This window comes from Pan troglodytes, chromosome 2 (assembly GCF_028858775.2).
Source record: "Pan troglodytes isolate AG18354 chromosome 2, NHGRI_mPanTro3-v2.0_pri, whole genome shotgun sequence".
NCBI classification, from domain to species: Eukaryota; Metazoa; Chordata; class Mammalia; order Primates; family Hominidae; genus Pan; species Pan troglodytes.
The window spans coordinates 181,557,984-181,580,264 of NC_086015.1; the positions used below are offsets into that span (position 1 = coordinate 181,557,984).

General features: G+C 36.9%; 1 long non-coding RNA gene across 1 annotated transcript in view; it reads right to left on the reverse strand.

Moving 5' to 3' along the window:
- LOC107970845 (uncharacterized) overlaps positions 1-21,960 on the reverse strand; it is a 57,408-nt gene extending 35,448 nt beyond the window's left edge. Inside the window, exons 1-2 of the long non-coding RNA XR_001713804.3 lie at positions 21,711-21,960; positions 8,971-9,039 (exon numbers count right to left, since the gene is read on the reverse strand). This is a non-coding gene — a long non-coding RNA (uncharacterized LOC107970845). The remainder of the gene's footprint in view (positions 1-8,970; positions 9,040-21,710) is intronic.
- Between the last annotated feature and the right edge of the window lie 321 nt (positions 21,961-22,281).

Sequence of the window (22,281 nt, forward strand, 5' to 3'; positions counted from 1 at the left end):
GCAAGACAGGCCAACATTCAAATTCAGGAAATACAGAGAACATCACAAAGATACTCCACGAGAAGAGCAACCCCAAGGCAAACAATGGTCAGATTCACCAAGATTGAAATGAGGGAAAAAATATTAAGGGAAGCCAGAGAGAAAGGTTGTGTTACTGACAAAGGGAAGCCCATCAGACTAACAGCAGATCTCTCTGCAGAAACCCTACAAGCCAGAAGAGAGTGGGGGCCAATATTCAACATTCTTAAGAAAAGAATCTTCAACCCAGAATTTCATATGCAGCCAAACTAAGCTTCATAAGTGAAGGAGAAATAAAATCCTTTACAGACAAGCAAATGTTGAGGGATTTTGTCACCACCAGGCCTGCCTTACAAGAGCTCCTGAAGGAAGCACTAAATATGGAAAGGAAAAACCGGTACCAGCCACTGCAAAAACAAATCAAAATGTAAAGGCCATCAACACTATGAAGAAACTGCATCACCTAATGGACAAAGTAACTAGCTAGAATCATAATGAAAGGATCAAATTCACACATAACAATATTAACCTTAAGTGTAAATGGACTAAATTCCCCAATTAAAAGGCACAGACTGGCAAATTGGATAAAGAGTCAAGACCCATCAGTGTGCTATATTCAGGAGACCCATCTCACGTGCAAAGACACATATAGGCTCCAAACAAAGGGGTGGAGGAAGATTTACCAAGCAAATCAAAAGCAAAAAAAAAAAAAAAAAAAAAAAAAAGAGCAAGGGTTACAATCTTAGTCTCTGATAAAACAGACTTTAAACCAACAAAGATAAAAAAAGACAAAGAAGGACATTACATAATGGTAAAGGGATCAATGCAACAAGAAGAGCTAACTATCCTAAATATATACACACTCAATACAGGAGCAACCAGATTCATAAAGCAGGTTTTTAGAGACCTATTAAGAGACTTAAACTCCCACATATTAATACTGGGAGACTTTAACACCCCACAGTCAATATTAGTCAGATCAATGAGACAGAAAATTAACAAGGATATTCAGGACTTGAACTCAGCTCTGGACCATGCCGACCTCATAGACATCTACAGACCTCTCCACACCAAATCAACATAATATACATTCTTCTCAGAACCACATAGCATTTATTCTAAAATCAACATCATTATTGGATGTAAAACAATCCTCAGCAAATGCAGAAGAATGGAAGTCATAACAAAGAGTCTATCAGACCACAGTGCAATCAAATTAGAACTCAGGATTGACAAACTCACTCAAAACTGCACAACTATGTGGAAACTGAACAACCTGCTCCTGAATGACTACTGGGTAAATAACAAAATTAAGGCAGAAATAAATAAGTTTTTTGAAACCAATGAGAACAAAGACTCAACATACCAGAATCTATGGGGCACAGCTAAAGCAGAGTTTAGTGGAAAATTTATAGCACTAAATGCCCACATCAGAAAGCAGGAAAGATCTAAAATCAACACCATAACATCACAATAGAAAGAGATAGAGAAGCCAAGAGCAAATAAATTCAAAAGCTAGCAGAAGGCCAGAAATAACTAAGATCAGAGCAGAACTGAAGGAGATAGAGACATGAAAAACACTTCAAAGAATCAATGCGTTCAGGAGCTGGTTTTTTGAAAAGATTAACCAAACAGATAGACCACTAGCCAGACTAATAAAGAAGAAAAGGGAGAAGATTCTAATAGACACAATAAAAAATGATAAAGGGGATATAAACACTGATCCCAGAGAAATACAGACTACCATTAGAGAATGCTGTAAACACCTCTAAGCCAAAAAACTAGAAAATCTAGAAGAAATGGGTAAATTCCTGGACACATACACCCTCATAAGACTAAACCAGGAAGAGGTCAAATCCCCAAATAGACCAATAGCCAGTTCTGAAATTGTGGCAGAAATTAATAGCTTACCAACTGAAAAAAGCCCAGGACCAGGCAGATTCACAGCTGAATTCTACCAGAGTTACAAAGAGGAGTTTGTTCCATTCCTTCTGAAATTATTCCAAACAATAGAAAAAAGGGACTCCTCCCTAATTCATTTTAAGAGGCTAGTATCATCCTGATACCAAAACCTGGCAAAGACACAACAAAAAAAGAAAATTTCAGGCCAATATCCCTGATGCACATCGATGAGAAAATCCTCCATAAAATACTGGCAACCCAAATCCAGCAGCACATCAAAAAGCTTATCCACCATGATTAAGTTGACTTCATCTCTGGGATGCAAGGCTGGTTCAACATACACAAATTAACAAATGTAATCCACCACATAAACAGAACCAAAGACAAAAAACACATGATTACCTCAATAGATGCAGAAAAGGCCTTCCATAGAATTCAACATTCCTTCATGCTAAAAACACTCAATAAAGTAGGTATTGATGGTATTATCTCAAAATAATAAGAGCTATTTATGACAAACCTACAGCCAATATCATACTGAATGGACAAAAGCTGGAAGCATTCCCTTTGAAAACTGGCACAAGACAGGGATGCCCTCTTTCACCACTCCTATTTAACATAGTATTGGAAGTTCTGGCCAGGGCAATCAGGCAAGAGAAAGAAATAAAGGGTATTCAGATAGGAAGAGAGGAAGTTGAATTATCTCTGTTTGCAGATGACATGATTGTATATTTAGAGAACCCCATCGTCTCAGCTCAAAAACTCCTTAAACTGATAAGCAACTTCAGCAACATCTCAGGATACAAAATCAATGTGAAAAATTCACAAGCTTTCCTATACACCAATAATAGACAAACAGAAAACCAAATCATGAGCAAACTCCAATTCACAATTGCTACAAAGAAAATAAAATACCTAGGAACACAACTTCCAAGGGGTGTGAAGGACCTCTTCAGGGAGAACTACAAAACACTGCTCAAGGAAATAAGAGAGGACACAAGCAAATGGAAAACTCATTTCTTCCTGTCCATGCTTATGGATAGGAAGAATCAATATTGTGAAAATGGCCATACTACCCAAAGTAATTTATAGATTCAATGCTATTCCCATCAAGCTACCATTGACTTTCTTTACAGAAATAGAAAAAAATACTTTAAACTTCATATGGAACCAAAAAAGACAATCCTACGCAAAAAGAACAAAGCTGGAGGCATCACGCTACCTGACTTCAAACTATGCTACAAGGCTACAGTAATCAAAACAGCACGATACTGGTACTAAAACAGACACATAGACCAATGGAACAAAACAGAGTTCTCAGAAATAACACCACACGTCTACAACCATCTGATCTTTGAAAAACCTGACAAAACAAGAAATGGGGAAAGGATTCCCAATTTAATAAATGGTGTTGGGAAAACTGGCTAGCCATATGCAGAAAACTGAAACTAGACTCCTTACTTACACCTTATACAAAAATCGACTCATTATCAAGTAAAGATTTAAACATAAGATCTAAAACCATAAAAGCCCTAGAAGGAAACCTAGGCAATACCATTCAGGACATAGTTATGGGCAAAGACTTCATGACTAAAATGCCAAAAGCAATTACAACAAAAGCCAAAATTGACAAATGGGATCTAATTAATCTAAAGAGCTTCTGCACAGCAAAAGAAACCGTCATCAGAGTGAACAGGCAACTTACAGAATGGGAGAAAATTTTTGCAATCTATCCATCTGACAAAGGGCTAATATCCAGAATCTACAAGGATCTTAAACGAATTTACAAGAAAAAAAAAACTCCATCCAAAACTAGGCAAAGGATATGAACAGACACTTTTTAAAGGAAGAGATTTATGCAGCCAAGAAACATGAAAAAAAAAAAGCTCATCATCACTAGTCATTAGAGAAATGCAAATCAAAACCACAATGAGATACCATCTTACCCCGGTTAGAATGGTGATCATTAAAAAGTCAGGAAACAACAGATGCTGGAGAGGATGTGGAGAAATAGTAACACTTTTACACTGTTGGTCAGAGTATAAATTAGTTCAACCATTGTGGAAGACAGTGTGGCAATTCCTCAAGGATCTAGAACTAGAAATACCATTTGACCCAGCAATCCTATTATTGGGTATATACCCAAAGGATTATAAATCATTCTACTGTAAAGACACATGCACACATATGTTTATTGCAGCACCATTCATAATAACAAAGACTTGGAACCAACCCAAATGCCCATTAACGTTAGACCGGATAAAGCAAATGTGGCACATACAAACCACGGAATACTACACAGCCATAAAAAAGAATGAGTCCGTGTCGTTTGCAGGGACATGGATGAACCTGGAAACCCTCATTCTCAGCAAAATAACACAGGATCAGAAAACCAAACATCACATGTTCTCATTCATAAGTGGGAGTTGAACAATGACAACCTATGGGTACAGGGAGGGAAACATCACAAACCCAGGTCGGTCGGGGGCTGGGGACTAGTGGAGGGATAGCGTTAGAAGAAATACCTAATGTAGATGTCGGGTTGATGAGTGCAGCAAACCACCATGGCACATGTATGCCTATATAACAAACCTGCACATTCTGCACATGCATCCTAGAACTTAAAGTATAATAAAAAAGAATCCTTTCTTGCATTTTTATTAAAGTTTACATAAAACTATTCAGAATCCAGACTTACTGCTATCTAAATTTTAAATCATACAAATGCTATTGTGTGTGAGAGTGTGCTTGCACACAGATGGGCAGCCTAAAAAAGCCATATTCCTCATAACAAATGGTGCTATGAATTCTTAAATGAATGTAAATAAGGATTTATATTGATGTATCTGTGGTCCAAAAACCCTACTGCGTTGTTACCCCATAGATTTAAATGCTGTAGCGATCAATTCATCCAGTACAAAGAATAAAGCATTATACTATTTCTCAGAGTTTCCTTCTGCTCTCTCACATTTTTAAAAGGCTATTAATTGATAGTGTAAGATTTTTCTTCATTAATAGAATATGGTTTATTCTAATGGTCATTATAGTAAAGATACTCTGCAATGAGGCTGTTAAAAGAGGGTATGGCACACATCTGGCAATGCTTGCTTCATTCCCTGTGAGCATCAAGCAACTGTCATTCTGCTAAATGAGTTGTCATTAGCAGTCAGATCTTTATTCCAGCATTTTGGAGAAACACAGAAAGAAATCTAACTTTGAAGTAATGTCTATTGGAAGAGCTTTAATAGAGATGGAGTCTTAGTAAATCCCTTCTCTGATGTTCCCCATCCTAATATATTAGTAGTCTTTCTAAAATGGGAAGGTATTTGGCATGGGACTGGTGACCTAAAATTACCTCTGAAATCTGGCAAGGTATTTCAACACTGGCATGAATATTGTTTCCTCTCAGCCAGCATTTTTGGCAGGCATCTTATGTGTTGCAAGTACCTACCAAAAATGGGAATTAGATAAGGTGACATACAAATATGAATTAGCAATGGTTTCCTTTATTCAGGTTGGAATTTTCATAAGAAATTATGGTCTTAGCTTTCTTAGTCTTCCTTTGTAGTTACACTATGGCAATTTCAAAATTTTCCCTGAAGACAGACCTTATTGTACTAACAGATTTTCAACCTCCAGATAACTCCCTTCCTCCCTTCCTCCCTTCCTTCCTTTTTCCTTCCTTCCTCCCTTTCCTTCTTTCTTTCTTTCTCTTTCTTTCTCTTTCCTTCCTTCTTTCTTTCTTTCTTTTTTCTTTCTTCATTTCTCTCATATAAATAGTACATCTTCATGTGCCCATATTTCATTTTATCATGCCAAAATTTATATTTTTCTCATTTACTGTGTTTCTACTGAACTCTCAAATTTGTACTAAATGAGGAAGTGGTTGAACTTTTCAGAGACAAAATGTTATCATTTCATTAACTCAAAAAACATTAATTAGATCCCTATGAGGGCAGTTGTTTCCAACCTGAAATTCTTTGCTACCTAAGAGTTCCCAAAGATATTAATAGAAATCTGAAGTTACTTTAAATATTTCAGAAATTTAATTAGCTATAATTTGTATTTGCACATAATGAGACTGTATAGGCTAACTAAAATGGCAACTTTCTTTGCTTTGGCTAAAGTTATATCACACCTTTGATAATCCCAAGGTGATCCCAGAAACTTCACTTCATGGATACATCGTAGTATATAATATCTCCTGAAGTGATGTATATTATATCTAAAAATGAACGGTACCCCTACATATCCTTATTTTTTTAGCTCCAGACTATAGCTATTAACATAAGTTCTCATACATACACACACACCCAAAAACCTGTAAATCATATTGCCACAGCATACTCAGGATAATAATGCTAACCTCAAATACAATGAATGTGTGAAAAAATAAAGTTTTTAATCCCTTTATAAGAGTCATCAAATGGTTAGTGAAGAGTATAGGTCAACATTGCTGCCTGGAGATGAGAACTGGGCAGACACCCAGGCTCCCTACCAGCTCATTCATCAACTCCATTACATTCAAAGCAAATACAAATCTGGGTGAAATGACTGTCACTGTGTCATGTACCTCCATGAGTGTTTAAACCTTCAGAAACCAATGCTCTGCTGTAGTTCAAGTCACACATACCACTGTTTATCTCAGACTGAGGATGGGCTCTTATTGGCATGTACACACACTTTTTTTTAAAAAGTGAGGAAATTATACTAAGTAAATGCAACTTGAACGAAATCTTTCAAAATATAAAATCCATTGATGAGGGGTTGGGAATAACAAAAGGAGGCTTGGAAGGTGGAAAGTGTAACATTTAGCATTTTTGTGTTTTGTCTTGCTACAGTGGAATACCACATAGTGAGTAATTTATAATAAACAGAAATTTATTAGCTCACATTTCTGGAAGTTGGGAACTCCAAGATCAAGGCACTGGTGTCTGGAGAGGGCTTTTTTTCTCTTTTATCCCACGGTAGAAGGGCAAACAGAAGGGGTGTGCATGTGAGAGAGAGAGAAAGAGGGAGAGAGAGCACACAAACAAAAAGAGGGCCAAACTCATCCTTTTATAGATAAGCCCTCTCCCATGATAACAAACCCACTCCTGCAATAGAAGCACTAATCCTTTTATGAGGGCAGAGCCCTTATGAACTAATCATTTCTTATTCGGGTCCATCTTCCAACACTGTTGCATTGAGGATTAAGTTCCAACATATACTTTTTATGTTTTTGTTCATTTTGTCAAAGATTAGTTGGCTGTAAGTATTTAAGTTTACCTCTGGGTTCTTTATTCTGTTCCCTTGTCTATGTAGCTATTTTTATACCCATACCATGCTGCTTAGGTGACTATGGCTTTATAGTGCATTTTGAAATCAGGTAATGTGATGCCTCCAGATTTGTTCTTTTTGCTTAGTCTTGCTTTGGCTATGTGGGCTCTTTTTTGGTCCCATGTGAATTTTAGAATGTTTTTCTCTAATTCTGTGAAGAATGACATTGGTATTTTAATGGGAATTGTGTTGAATTTGTAGATTGCTTTTGGCAGTATGGTCATTTTCACAATATTGATTCTACTCATCCATGAACATAGGATGTGTTTCCATTTGTTTGTGTCGTCTATGATTTCTTTCAGCAGTGTTTTGTAGTTTTCCTTGTAGATGTCTTTCACCTTCTTGGTTAGGTATATTCCTAAGTATTTTATTTTATTTTATTTTTTTGCAGCTGTTGTAAAAGAGGTTGAGTTCTTGATTTGATTCTCAGCTGGTCACTGTTGGTGTATAAAAGAGCTACTAATTTGTGTACCTTAATTTTGTATCCAGAAACTTCGCTGAATCCTTTTATCAGTTCTAGGAGCTTTCTGGAGGAGTTTAGGGTTTTCTAAGTAAACAGTCGTATCATCAGCAAACAGCAACAGTTTGACTTCCTCTTTACGGATCTGGACCCCCTTTATTTCTTTCTCTTGTCCAATTGCTCTGGCTAGGACTCCCAGTACTATGTTGAAGAGGAGTGGTGAGAGTGGGCATCCTTGTCTTGCTCCAGTTGTCTGAGGGAATGCTTTCAACTTTTCCCCCTTCAGTATTACGTTGGCTATGGGTTTTTCATAGATGGCCTTTATTACATTGAGGTATGTCCCTTTTATGCCAATTTTGCTATGAGTTTTAATCATAAAGCAATGCTGGATTTTGTCAAATGCTTTTTCTGCATCAATTGAGATGCTCATGTAAGTTTTTGTTTTTAATTCTTTTTATGTGGTGTATCACATTTATTGACTTGCGTATGTTAAACCATACCTGCATCTGTGGTATGAAACCCACTTCATCATGGTGGATTATCTTTTTGAAGTGTTATTGGATTCAGTTAGCTAGTATTTTGTTAAGGATTTTAGCATCTATGTTCATCAGGGATATTGGTCTGTAGTTTTCTTTTCTGGTTATGTCCTTTCCTGGTTTTGGTATTAGGGCGATACTGGTTTCATAGAATGATTTAGGGAGGGTTCCCCCTTTCTCTATCTGGTGAAATAGTGTCAATATGATTGGTACCAATTCTTCTTTGAATGTCTCTTAGAATTCTGCTGTGAATCTGTCTAGTCCTGGACTTTTTTTTTGTTGATAATTTTTAAATTACTATTTCAGTCTTGCTGCTTGTTATTGGTCTGTTTAGGATATCTAATTCTTCCTGATTTAAGCTAGGGGGGTTGTATCTTTTGTCTGTAGGAAGCTAATAAAAACTACCCTGTCCATGGGAAAAGGGAAAGGAAAGGCAATGTGGAGGAGTGTAAAGTGTATGGAATCTGAACCTACTTCAATTTGAGCTCAAATCCCACCATCATTATTCATTATTTACTGGCAGTTTGACAAGCTATTAATTGATCACAAGTCTAGTTTCTCTGAGATAGAATGTCCCCTGGTATACTTCTCTGTTGATACATAAATGACACTTAGTCTCTGTACTTTTTCTTACTCTGTGTTGTCGTAGAGTTTGGTGCTTTCCTCTGTTTCTGCAGCTACATCATATTATGCTTTTATGCGTTTATTCATAATATTCATTTATCAAGCACTTACTTGGTGTGCTAGGCCAGTTCCAGATGCAGGAGAAATTCACACAATGCCTGCTTTCATGGAACTTAGAATCTAACAGAAAAAGAGAGATGATAAAAATAAATACATAATAAATATTTAAATAAAAATCATAAGATTGTATCCGTTTATCTAAAGAATTAAAGCGTGTAGTAGAGAGCAACTTGCGAGCTACTTTAGACTCAAGGTTAGGAAAGGCTTTTCTGAGGGAGTGAAGTTTAACCTGAAATAAATTACAAAAAGGATCTAGCCTTACAAATATTGAGGGAAAGGGGGACCCAGGCTGAGGAAAGAGCTATGACAAAGGTGCCGGGTTTTCCCTGCTAAACCATGAGTTCCACCTCAGTCCATTTTTATGTTTCTGATTGCTCCCATGTTGCATTTTAACATATTACTTTATTTCTATTAGCACTAGCTATTACTGCAGTAATGCTGTATAACAACCATACGATTTCCCTGCTTAAAACTCTTCATTAAACTCTTCTCATTGGACTTAGAATAAAATCCAGAGTATAAAGTAGAAGCTCCATGACAATAAGAGTAGCATATGTCTGGTTTGCCACAATGTCTCCAGCACAGGTTTTGGTGTCTGATAAGAAGTAAATTCTTGGGCTTGTAGAATAACAAGAAACAAGTATGTGAATGAAACTGAGCTCTGTATCCCAGCCCATCAATCTCCTCAAGGGCTTGCAACCCACTTTCTCCTTTAAACCAGTCTCTTACTAGTACTGGCCCTTTGCCATTCAGCACATGCATTTTTCCCATCTGAAAAACAAAACTAACAGTAACAACAACAACAATAACAAAACCTTTCCTTTGGCCCCTTTAGCTGCCAACCCTCCTCCTTCTCAAGTGTCATAACTTCACTTGTCATCCACACTCAGAATATCATTTCTACCCACAGTTTTCAAGTTATCATAACATACATAACTGCCAAAAATCAATGGACTATTTTTTTTTTCTCATCTTACTAGACTGCTGGACTTCCTTTGGTGCTGTTAATCTCCTTTTTCTGTAAAGTCTCTCTTTCCTAAGCTTCTAGTTTTCCTTTCTCCAGTCACCTCTTATCTTCCTCATGGGCTGTTCACTTCTCATCTTCCCACCCCAACTGGTTTACCCTTACCACTCTGTTTCTTTTACTATATGATAAGCCCTAAAGAAATAACCCAAACTCATGGCTATAATTAATACTTATATAATTATGACCCTATGATTTATCATTACCCCAAATATCTTAAAGTTCCATATAATAATGGCCATTATTTATTGATTGTTCATTATTACATGGGAACTCTGCTACGAACTTTAAACATGTGGTTTAATTCCTCAATGCCTTTTGAAGAAGAAATATGATGATTTTCATTTTATACAGGAGGAAACAAGGTCTTATACAGTTTAATTGAATTGCTCAAGGCCACACAAATAGTGGCATATCTGGGATTTGAATTCGGGCTGCTAGACTGCATGATTTTGATCGCTGTATTATATTGCTTCATATACAAGAGTTATTTAAGTTGATTATTTTCAAGTATCTTAATTGCAAATTATGTTGAGTATAATTCATCAAGATCCAAACTGACTTTCATATATCAAACTGAGAAGCCTTTCCTAAAAATATGCTCTCTTCCTAGAAAACTGTATGTTTTACTCTTCTTTCTAAATTGCATATCTGTACATCTCTTCAGGAAGCTTCTCCTGGAAGAAGAAACTTCAGGATAAAAGAAAATATACGAAAGCACAAAATGTGTCTTCTTTGCTCAATGGTTCAAGGATAAGATTTCAGTCTGATATTTTTGTTCTGTTTAGCTTTGTTTTACCTGGCTTTTGATTAATGCTTGAGTAGACTCTTTGCACCAGGAAATCGTGGATGACCAGTTTACTAATAGCTAGGTTTCCTTTCTCTAAGAGTCTAGATGAGACAGACAGAGGTGTAGCCAGATTATTAGACAAACAGATCAAACAATGAAATGTCTAAAGGCTGGAGGCAAAAAACAAAAACAAAAGCTAAAACAAACAAACAAAAAAACAACTGAAAAACAGATGATGGCCAAGGACATGGGTATACAATCAGATTATTTGTGCTCTCTATCCATCTTGCAACTTGTCCTTGGGAAAATTATTTAAACAAACTGGCCTCATAGTTCTCATATATAAAATAAAAATAACTGAACTACCTGCCTCTTGGAGTTGTTGTGAATGGTACTAAGATATGCTATGGCTAGGACAGTGCCTTACACACAGTGAATATTCAACCAAAGATGGTGAGGCTGTTATGGTCCATGCTTTCTTCATATCCTTCTGATTCACATGCTCTGCTAGATGATCACGTGCCAAACAATTATGGCTACAGTCCATGGAACTAGAGTTCACACTAACAAGCATGTGGGTTGGGTGAAACACTTACTTCAGGATCTAGTTTAAAGACATCAGTATGTGTTTCTAACCCCACTGATATGGTTTGGATATTTGTCCCCCCAAACTTCATGTTGAAATGTGGTACCCAGTGTTGGAGGTGGGGCCCGTGGGAGGTGTTTTGGGGTCATGGAGGCAGATCTCTCATGGCTTGATGCTGTCCTCACAATAATGAGTGAGTTCTTGCAGGATCTGGTTGTTTAAACGAGTGTAATACTTTCCTGTGTTCTCTCTCTTGCTCCTGCTCTCACCATGTGACATGCCTGTTCCTACTTGCCTTCCACAGTGAGTAAAAGCTCTCTGAGGCCCGCCTCAGAAGCCAAGCTGATGCTGGCTCCATGCTTTCACAGCCTGCAGAGGCTTGAGCCAATTAAACTGCTTTTCTTTATAATTTACCCAGTCTCAGGTAACCCTTTATTTCTTTATAGCAATGCAAGAATAGCCTAATACATACACCTTAAAAGACAAGACATGCTAGCGAGCCATAACTGCTTAATGAAAAGAATATCACCTAGAATTCCTATCCACTTAGCTGGGTGCTGCCATATCTACCAGTTTGTGTGGAATAGAGAGAAATTGGATTTAACTCTGTCTTGTGTCACTCTTATACCTGACTTCATCAAACTTTCTGAATACATAAATAGTAGGAAAATTGAAAGGTAAGCCCAGGGAAACCGATAAGTATTTCATATTTTTACATAGAATGTTTAAAACCTCAAGGAAATTGGATGAGACAGATTATACCTGGCTGTTTAGAATGTGTTATGAGTAAACTACATTATGGAAATTAATTAGAAGCTTAAGGGAGATGCATTACCAATTTCAGATTCTAATTTAGATGGATTGGGTGGTATGGTAATTTAAATTCACCTCATTTTGTATATTCAAAAGATTGCCACTTTGGGGCAGTTAAGGTAACTTTTCTGATTCCATAGACGGTGTGACACGAGCAGCACTCACCCCAAGCCTTCCACGAGGCTATGATTTCCTCCCAGGGCATATTTATACTCCAATAAAATCCTAATTTGAGGATTTATCCGTTTACTGTACAATAGTGATGACAATGTGAGGTTGTGCAAATCCTGGTGCTGCATATTACAGAGAGCCAGCACCTATCTTCCCACAGTGCTTACACTGTATAGCCCCAGAACATCTTTCATCATGAGATTCATTGTTACAGTGTGGACTCTCAGAAACTGCATACAAAATGAAAAAGAATGACATGAAAGGAGGAACAAATCCTCCTTTTGTGCCATTCTTTCCCATTTGGTACATATATTCTCCACAGGGGCCCTAATGCTGGCGACATTATAGCCCCTCTTCTAGCTCTGACCATCATATAGCTGAACTATATGATGCTCCTGAGTACACATCACCAATACACAGACAGTTCTGTAAAAACAACAGACTAGGGGCCCTTGGCAGGACTGGCAAAAATGCTCTCAGCAACAAGGTTGGTATCTTGTCCCTGGAGCGCTTGGTGTATGACTTCTCCTTTCCCAATAGAACTATGACTTTGTCCATCTCCTCATGTAAGAAGACTCCTCACAACCATCTGTTGCCCTCATCACATCTTTGACCTGGACCTGGATCTTACAGATCAATGAGCCAAACTGGCATCCCTGATTGTGTGCAAGTGCCATGGTTTCCCATACATAGTCATAATGAGAACTCAGTGTTCTTTCATATATTTGAGCAAAAATAACATACCCAGATTCATACACATAAAAATAATGCAAATCCTCCTCAAATCTCATAAATGCATATCTTTCTCAATCAAATAAAACTATACTTGAGAAGAAAGTAAATTCATCCAAAGGCATGTTCATTTTGAAGTCACTGAATGCGTGTGTAAAATTACTCTGTCCCCCACACATACTCTAGTAAATACCATCTATGGTTAAGATTATCCTCATCATTTTGAGTTCAAGCTTACTTTTACTCTTGCACAAAAATTAGCAAAGTCTCATCTGACAAGGTTGGAGGTGGTTCTTCCATTGAATGGAGTAATCAGGTTCACGTAAAGAGAAATAACACGACATTAGAACGATGTTTTTCCACATTTACCTGATGACTCACTTTTCATATACTTGTATGTGACTATCTCTTTTCTAGGGGGCAGTGCAATCCTAAAAGATTTCAGCTACAAGTTGGAAATTTTAAGAATTAAAATCTCTTATTTTACAGCTGAGAAAGCAAACTCAGGGTGGTGATTTATCAGGGCATACAGCACATTAATAGTGGAGCTAGGTCTCAAAATTAGATATTCAGATGTAAGGAAAGGTCATGTTGCTAATGTTCTGCACCTTTTTTTAGAGTATTTGCATGCCTAAACACAGCCTTTTGCACCACTGTGTGTACTCATGTATCATTACGTGCCTGCATGCCTGTGAAGTAGTCGGTCAGAAGTCTTTCACATAGAGAAGAACAAGGAAACACACACCCTATTTTGGTAAAAAGGAAGAGATGATTGCTGCTTGAATGGGTACATGTGCTTACATACAGACACATCACACAAAACTCTATCATATCACAGATTTACTTTCTAAAAACAGTTTTCTTACAAACTGATATTTGTATTGTTATGAAATATTTGTATTAAATTATGACCACAGTACAAGTACAGTCCTATGTACCTGTACACCAAGTTAATGCAAAAGAACTACCATCAATAATCCTAGATTTCCCTCTCCATTCACCAGGTTTCCATTAGCTATGGCAACCCAATTAAAGAACATATTGAATGGAAATGAATTAAATTCAACTAGAAAGAAGATAACGCTCTTTATATTTCTTATATTGTTACATCATTTTCATTGTTTCCTTAGGGATGGAGGATGAATAGCATTTGTTCAACATTTTCTAATACAAACATAACTTCAACATACAGTATCTGTTTCAACCCTCCCATTAACCAATTAAATTAAAAGGTAATTTTATTATTCCTGTTTCCCAGATAAAAATATCTGAGTCTGAAAGATGTTCAATTACTTGTCTCAGACCTCATACTCCTAGGTGCCATACCCAGAATCCCAACATAAGTGTCAATTCGTTTTTTTTCTTTTTATTTTTTTTCTAATTTTTGCAGAAACATAGTAGTTGTATATATTTATGGGATACAAGAGATATTTTGATACAAGCATGCAGTGTGTAATAATCACATCAGGGTAAATAGGGTATTCATCACCTCAAGCATTTATCCCACTCCCACTGTTGAGCTACCTGTGTCATCCCAATCTTGTCATAAAACAAGGGAGTTTCTGCAAAACAAATCGAAATGGAAAGGAGATGCCAAGCACTCAGGAGGGATCTCTGTCAGGTCACTTAATATCCGGAACGAAAGCACAGGAGTGCCGGATCGAAGAGTTAATGAAGGTGGCTTTCATTGCCACAATAATCTTTATCACCTCCTCCCTTCAATAAAGATATATGCTAAGTAGAAAGTTTGCTTTATATACGAACAGCTTCAACACAACCCCTCATACCCACACTCTTCCTTCCATTCTTTCAACCAGATAATCACACCTACATTTTTTCGTATGGAAATTTTGAGGACCCTCACTTGTTTCTGAGATGTTCCTATGTATTGAGGATAATTCTTTTTCACTTCCTAGAAAGGGCTTCCATCCCACTCAGAATAGCTCACAATATACTACTATGGTAGTGATGAGAGAGCGTAAGGTAGAGATCCAAATCTCAGAGACAGGCAAAGGAAAGTTCATATTCAACTTAGACCAAGAAGTTGAAGTGGGAGGATGGGAAGAGAGCAGAAGACAATTGGAAAAGTTATGGGGTATTAATAGAAAGTGTCCCGAGTAAAACTCACGCACACATGCCCAAGGTCAAATTCCAAGAGAAAAAAAAAAAATACACTAGGAAAAATAAATCATTGGGAAAAAAATAGTTAAAAACGACCTCAATACGATGGCAATTTAGGGATGAAATAAAATCAAAAGTGGAAAGAGCTAGAAGGGCTTCATATACCACAAAACCTAAATTAGCTTTGTTTTGGAGAAAGTTTACTAACAGATGCCAGTTTCAACAGAAATGCCTCTGGCAATGGCAGAAACACTAACAAAAGAAATCTGCAGCTGAGAAACAAGCTGCCAGGTCATTAAACGAAGAGGCACGCGGCCGGGCGCGGTGGCTCACGCCTGTAATCCCAGCACTTTGGGAGGCCGAGACGGGCGGATCACCTGAGGTCAAGAGTTCGAGACCATCCTGGCTAACACGGTGAAACCCCGTCTCTACTAAAAATACAAAAACAAAATTAGCCGGGCGTGGTGGCGGGCACCTGTAGTCCCAGCTACTCGGGAGGCTGAGGCAGGAGAATGGTGTGAACCCGGGAGGCGGAGCTTGCAGTGAGCCGAGATCGCGCCACTGCACTCCAGCCTGGGCAACAGAGGGAGACTGTTTCAAACAAAAAAAAAAAAAAAAAAAGGGCACGCTACTTTTGCACCAGCACATTAGAAAAGACCGGTGTCTGTGCACTGGGACATTGCAGGAACTTTCCACATGAAATCTTCCTTTGTGAGATACGTAGAGCTGCCACACACCAAATTTCTGCTTTGGATCCTAGAACTGCAACAAAATAACAATAAAATACAACTGGTATAACTCTTGAAGTTCCTTAAGCAAATTGTAAGCCAAAATTTATTTAACCTGCCCACGTATGATTTTTTTTCTCACATACTTCAAGGAATGCAGCTATATGTGTGGAAGAATTTCGTTCTGGTCAGAACACAGATCCGAGTTTGTATAATTGTTAAAATCGTCATGAAAGCGATCAAAAGTATCTCATTAATTCGTTTATGTTCTCAAATATTTAATAAGAACCTACTATGTACATGTTGAACTGTATTTGACACTGGGAATGCAAAGAGAAATACAGCAGATTTTAAAAAATGATTCATTGGGTTTGGAGCTCCAGATTCTGATAAACCCAGAAACCAAAGGAACCAAAAAAATCCAGAGAATAGCATCATTTGAGGGGCAGCAAGCTCCCAGAGATCAATGAGAATGGTCAGCTTGGAGATCTTTGTAGATCTTTGGAAGCTTGCTCTCTTTAAATGTTTAAAGTGCTGACTTAACAAAGACTGGGTAGATGTGTTCCGTGGGGCACCAAGGGACAAAACCATAGGAGTTACAGGGAGAGATATTTTGACCTAATAAAATTAAGGAGCAAAATGGGCCAGCTTACAACGGCTTTCAGACCGTGAATATATCCAAGTAGAGGTTGAATAATCAACTCGTTAGAATATCCTAATGGGGCTTTTGGCTCTTGAATGAAGTTAAATTTAAATCTATTAATCTGAGATAGTAAGACCAGTGGTGTTGGAAGACTCCATCTCACTGGTTCCCTTTATATGAAAAAGTAATAAGATTAGCATTTTATAACTTTAAAATTATGCTATGTTATTTGCCTTGAAAATAATTTTAATAATAAGATTATTAAAAAGTAGACCTATAACAAGCAACAAATACTTCCACCCTTGGGGATTAGGGTGGGGTAATACATTTCTTCAGTTCCTTATGCTGCTGTATCTCTGACTTCTTTTTTTAAGTCCGTTTGTAATAGTTGTGCCAGAAAGTTTTACTCTGAGAAAAGAAGAAGAATAGTGCATCCCCAAGGGCAGGCCTGAGCCTACTTACATATTGGGTACAGTGTGGTCACTAGAAGTACATTGCTGTTTTAGACAGGAATATCTCATTACCACCGGTTGGTCATGAAAGTCATGGTTTGACTACTTTCTGCCCAAGTATGAATTACTTGTATGAATGTTACCTGTTTTAATGGAATGTCTGGTCAGTCAGTAGTTATTTTAGTTCTGGGTACTATACGGCAGCTATCTGTAGGCTATTAAATTGCTTTCCAAATCTGTTGAAGTAGCAGTTGTTACAGGATTAACTGGGTCAACAGAGTCTAGAGACTAATAAAGTTGAATCAGAATTGGATGCCTCTGTTAGATAACCTTCATCCTCTTTGAAACCATCCAACAAAGTCTTTCATACTCTTGCTTCTCTTTCTTACAAGAGATGCTCTGGTTCTTTATCACTAAAGCCTTTTTATTGCCTTTTTTTTGACATTTTATTTTCTTCCTGGTATTGGATAAATAAAAAGTACAGCAGGAATACATAAAAGTGGGTAATGAGGAGGGGATAATATCTATCAGAATTAATGTAGTACAGAACTAGATTTAAATATTGTTGGACTAGTGCAAAACCAGACATGTCTAAAACAGAAGCTTGTCATAAAAGAGATACTTCCAACAAGTGGCAAAGGGAAAATTGCCTAACTACTTGGGGAGGGTAGAATGTTAAATTATTACCTTTTATCATTATAAGTTTTATCAAGATTAAATAATTACATATAAAGAAATTAAACCATACTGACAGTAGGAGAAAATAAACACTTTATATGGCATCGTGGTGGAGAAAGTCTTTCTAAGCATGATACCAAAAGCAGAAACCAAAAGTACGAGACTCATAAGTACAACTAATTAAAAATTAGGATATCACATATAACAGCAAAGGAAATAATTAAATGCAAACATAAACTCTGAAACTATTTACAACATATATGATGTATTAATACAAAAAATAGCTCTTAAAAATGAATAGAAGCTGAGAAAAAAGTATCCCCCCCAAAATAGCCCTAAGAAATGAAGAAATGATAAGATATTTCTGTGGTTTCTAATATATTTGATACTTATGTGGTTTTCAATATTTTCCTCTTTTAAATGATACTATAATGTGTGTGTTTCTACATATATTAGTGTATTTATTCACAAAGAGAGATTCCTATCTGGTGACATTAGTCATCCCATGTCTTGACTTTCTCTATATGTATGTGTCTCATTTGCTTCACACAAATTCCAAGTCATCTTCTTCCCTTTGATTTATTTCTATCTATCTAAAATAGACTAATATGGAACTAATGATGTAATTTGTGTGCTAACCAGAGCCCACTCTGAATCACAACCACCAGATGTATCAAAACATTATGCTGTACATTACAAATATATACAATGTTTGCAAATTACAAAAGAAATTAATTAATAAAAAAATAAAAGACAGCCAGGATAGAAAAAATAAATGAGGCACAAATACATATTAATCTTAAAGCCCAGCAGCTGGGGTGTCCCTTCCCATGACTTTATTCAGCTGGATTTCTCCTTCTCTGAGCTTCTCTTTCTCTGAAATCCTTATTCTTATTGAACTGTTCCTCTAAGACAGAATTCTTGTCACATTTATTTGGTCATCCCAGTTGCTAACACAGAACCTGGCATGCAATATGCACTCAATAGTGTTTGATGCACGAATCCATGTGAAGGAATAAGCTAAGTTTCTTTTCTTCTTTGGGGTCATCATGAGAAGATAAGGAGCAAATTTTGTAAAGATAATTGTAAAATGTGTACATCTAGTGAGGAGGTTAGTCCTATCTACAACCCAAACTCCTTTTCCTGCAACCAAAAGGATCCATGTTAGAGGAAGACCTGTGTGCCTAAACTTATATTAGATCCTACCAGTAGTCTTCAAGATAAGACAAGACACAGACTATGCCTGGGAGGAGATGGCGATCTAGTGAGATAAGTAAGTTATAAATGCACACATGACACAGACACAAAAATTGAAAAAAAAAGAGAAGAGTATGCAGACAAATATTTGTTCAGATTTAAAAGAGGTTTCTGGAATGATTAGGAATGCAGATAGCTAATAGGCTGGAGAAACAGTCCACATTGTGCACCACTTTGGCCCTGCTCCTTGGCTGTTTTCCACCACAATTAGTTGTCTGGCAACCTTGCAAGATCTTAATAAAAATAACTCATAAGATTTAGTCACATCAGAAAAATCATCAAAATGAGTGATTGCAAATGTTTTGAAAGGGTCATGAGCTAAATAAGGCATCTAGGATATACATTTTAAAAATTGCCTTATCTCTTTCATCTCCAAAGAAAACACCAGAAGGATACTGTCATATCTTCGGCACTCTCACCCCATCCTTCAAAATCTATTAATATCACATTGTGAAGTTGGTGCCATTGTCAGGAGTCCAATACAATCCCACAGCATTTCTTTCTTTTGTTTTTTCCTTTCTTGGAGAAGTAACCTTTTTCTAATCTTGTTACACACATTTTCATGCTTTCTAACCTAGTAAATACCAGATGTATTTTTTGCTTGTAATTACATCAGATTTCATGACCTAAAAGAGCATGAAATAATATAATTACACTATTTATATAAATAATATACTCAGGAGATTGTGCAAAGCCCCTCACAGTTCACAAAGCCCATTTGCACATAGTTGTTGTCAACTTAAAACCACTCTATGATTTGTTTGGACAGATTATAGTGGGTTTTTTTTTCCATTTTAAAAAGAAGAAAATTGAAGTTTAGAAATGCTAAGGAAAATTCTCAAGGTTAACAGAGCATGAAAATGGTAAAATGATTCTTGAAAACCATTCATCTGCCTCTAAAATTACGATACCCTGTTCCTATGCGTGGGATGCACAATTGAGAGAAAGAGGGAGAGAGGCAGCTGATCTTCCCTAGTGCCCCTAGCATGGTAGTCGGGAGGTCAGGCAATTTCCTAAACTCAATGTACTATCATAGCAATAACTCAATCCATAACTCCTTCCTTATTATTCTATATTTCCCACTAGAAAAAAAATGGCACTTCTCTGGACTGGCTATATTGTTTACAGGAACTAATACCCTGTTCTTAGGGTCTTCCCAATGCAAAATTGGAAAAAGTATAGAAAAACATTCTCCTGGTATTTTATTACTAAATCTTTAGATATACATCTTAATTTTTGGATGCTTCTATTTCTCTCACAGCCCCAGAAATCCAGCGTTTCTTAGGACTTTCGCTATCCTGAGCAATCTACCAAAACCACCTTCTCTAAGAAGAACCCTATGTACTTCCCTGTTTTGGTCATCTTTTCCATAGAAAGAGGAAAATAAATGAGTTCATACTAAGACATTAATGATAGTAATTTGATAGATGGACTTCTCTGTTAATGGCAAAGCTATTTCTTTTATGAATCTCTTATTGGTTCATTTCAGATATCAGTGACAGGCTGCAAGGGAAAATATTTGGAAATGGTTAGTCTTACTAGCAACTGCTACCCCTAAACCTCACCATAACATTAATTAGATGGATGTTTTTAAGTCTAGCATCCTAGATTTAGATTAATAATTTGTCTATATTGCTTTTAAAATGAAGAATTACATTTTAAATGCTTAGACTATTATACTGAAATATTGTCTGAATAAAAATAATAAACTGTCATTGACAAATAACCACTTCTACTTTCAACATGTCAGAGAAAACTGTAAAAGACAGAGAAAAGAGACTGGATACTGTGAAAGTTTCCCAGTGGGTCCAAAGGAAATAAAATGTCCCCTTTTCCTGAGCCCATTTAAGCCTTGCTTACATTAACTTTTAGAAAATGCACGGAGAAAATATTTCAGAGAAGGGTCTTACTGGGATAAATTCGTATATTTCTTGGAACTCTGGTAGCCCACGAACGACAGCATATGTTAGTGTCAACCTTGTGTTACATTTCTGAACCAGTGTCCAGCTCAGCCTCTGAGGCCATCTGCTTTCAGCGCTGAAAATAACCAGAGATGACTGAATTCTTGGAACACATTTTTCCTACTGTTTTATTAGAAAAACATTTCCACCCTAATCAATCTCTGTGTTTTACCTCAAGCATATATTTGATGAACACCCTAGGTTTGTTTCTTTACTACACACAGTAGACTTTATATCCCCAGGAAAGCAATATTTGACGTTGGAGAAGTTTCAGTGCACATGCAATGGAATCCTATAAAGTCTCATTTGCTTTGCTCTCTGCTCTCAGGAGGAAAAGGGACATGTACTAAATGAAACCACAAGAGCAGGGAGATAAAGGAGCCCGTGTGCTGGTATTTTCCCTGCGTTAATGCTTTCAGCATCCTCCTCACTCATTTAGATGTTCTAGTTATATATTTTTTCCCATATCCCATCTATTGTGTTTTCTTCCCTCTTTAGATGGCTCTTTGTGGCTCTCCTGATTGTCTGTATCTGACGGCTGAGGCACATAATCTAAAATGTGTGCTCAGATAAATGGTGAAAACAGAACATCTGAAAACACGAAAGTATTCCTGGCTGACTTATGATTCAAATAGGATCTTCTTTGTCCCAATTAAGCAAGCCTACTTGAACAAAGATAGCTAAAACATTGTTTTCACACAGACATTTTTAAAAATGTATCAAATAAAGCGGAAAAAGAGGACATAGAGGATGATATGGGAAGAACATTACTTACTAAGTCATTGCCTTTAGAAATCTTGAAGACATGTATTGAATTGCTTTGTTTCTGAACTGGATGGAAGCTCTGCAAAAATCCTCCTGTGACTTCTTTCATTGGCTTCATTCAGTTTTATATTGTTTTGAAGGTCCAGGCAGGGAGGATATGTAATTGGACATTTGGTGAATGCAGAGGAGTGAAATTGTGTCCAAAGTTATTAGCTTATCTTAGTTTGAAGAGCAAGGAGAACATTTCATTTCATCTAACTTTTTATAGCAATCAATTAATCCTGTTTCAAGGATAACAACAGAATGTCTTTATTCATTCTCATGGAAACATTGACATCTAGTGGGTCACTGCATTAATGCAGGCCAGCTCAAAAGCTGGGGGAAATTCTCAAATCTTTGTGATGCTCAGTGTGGTACGCTCTCTTTGATTAATTTGGCCCATTGATCTCACTAGATAGCTGCTGTTGATAATTGTGTATTTTTAAAAAATGATTCAAAGAAAGCTGTAGAAAACAAAATGAACATATCTCACCAATAGCTTTCATGTATGTTGTAAATAAATTCTTAAGGACTATTTTACT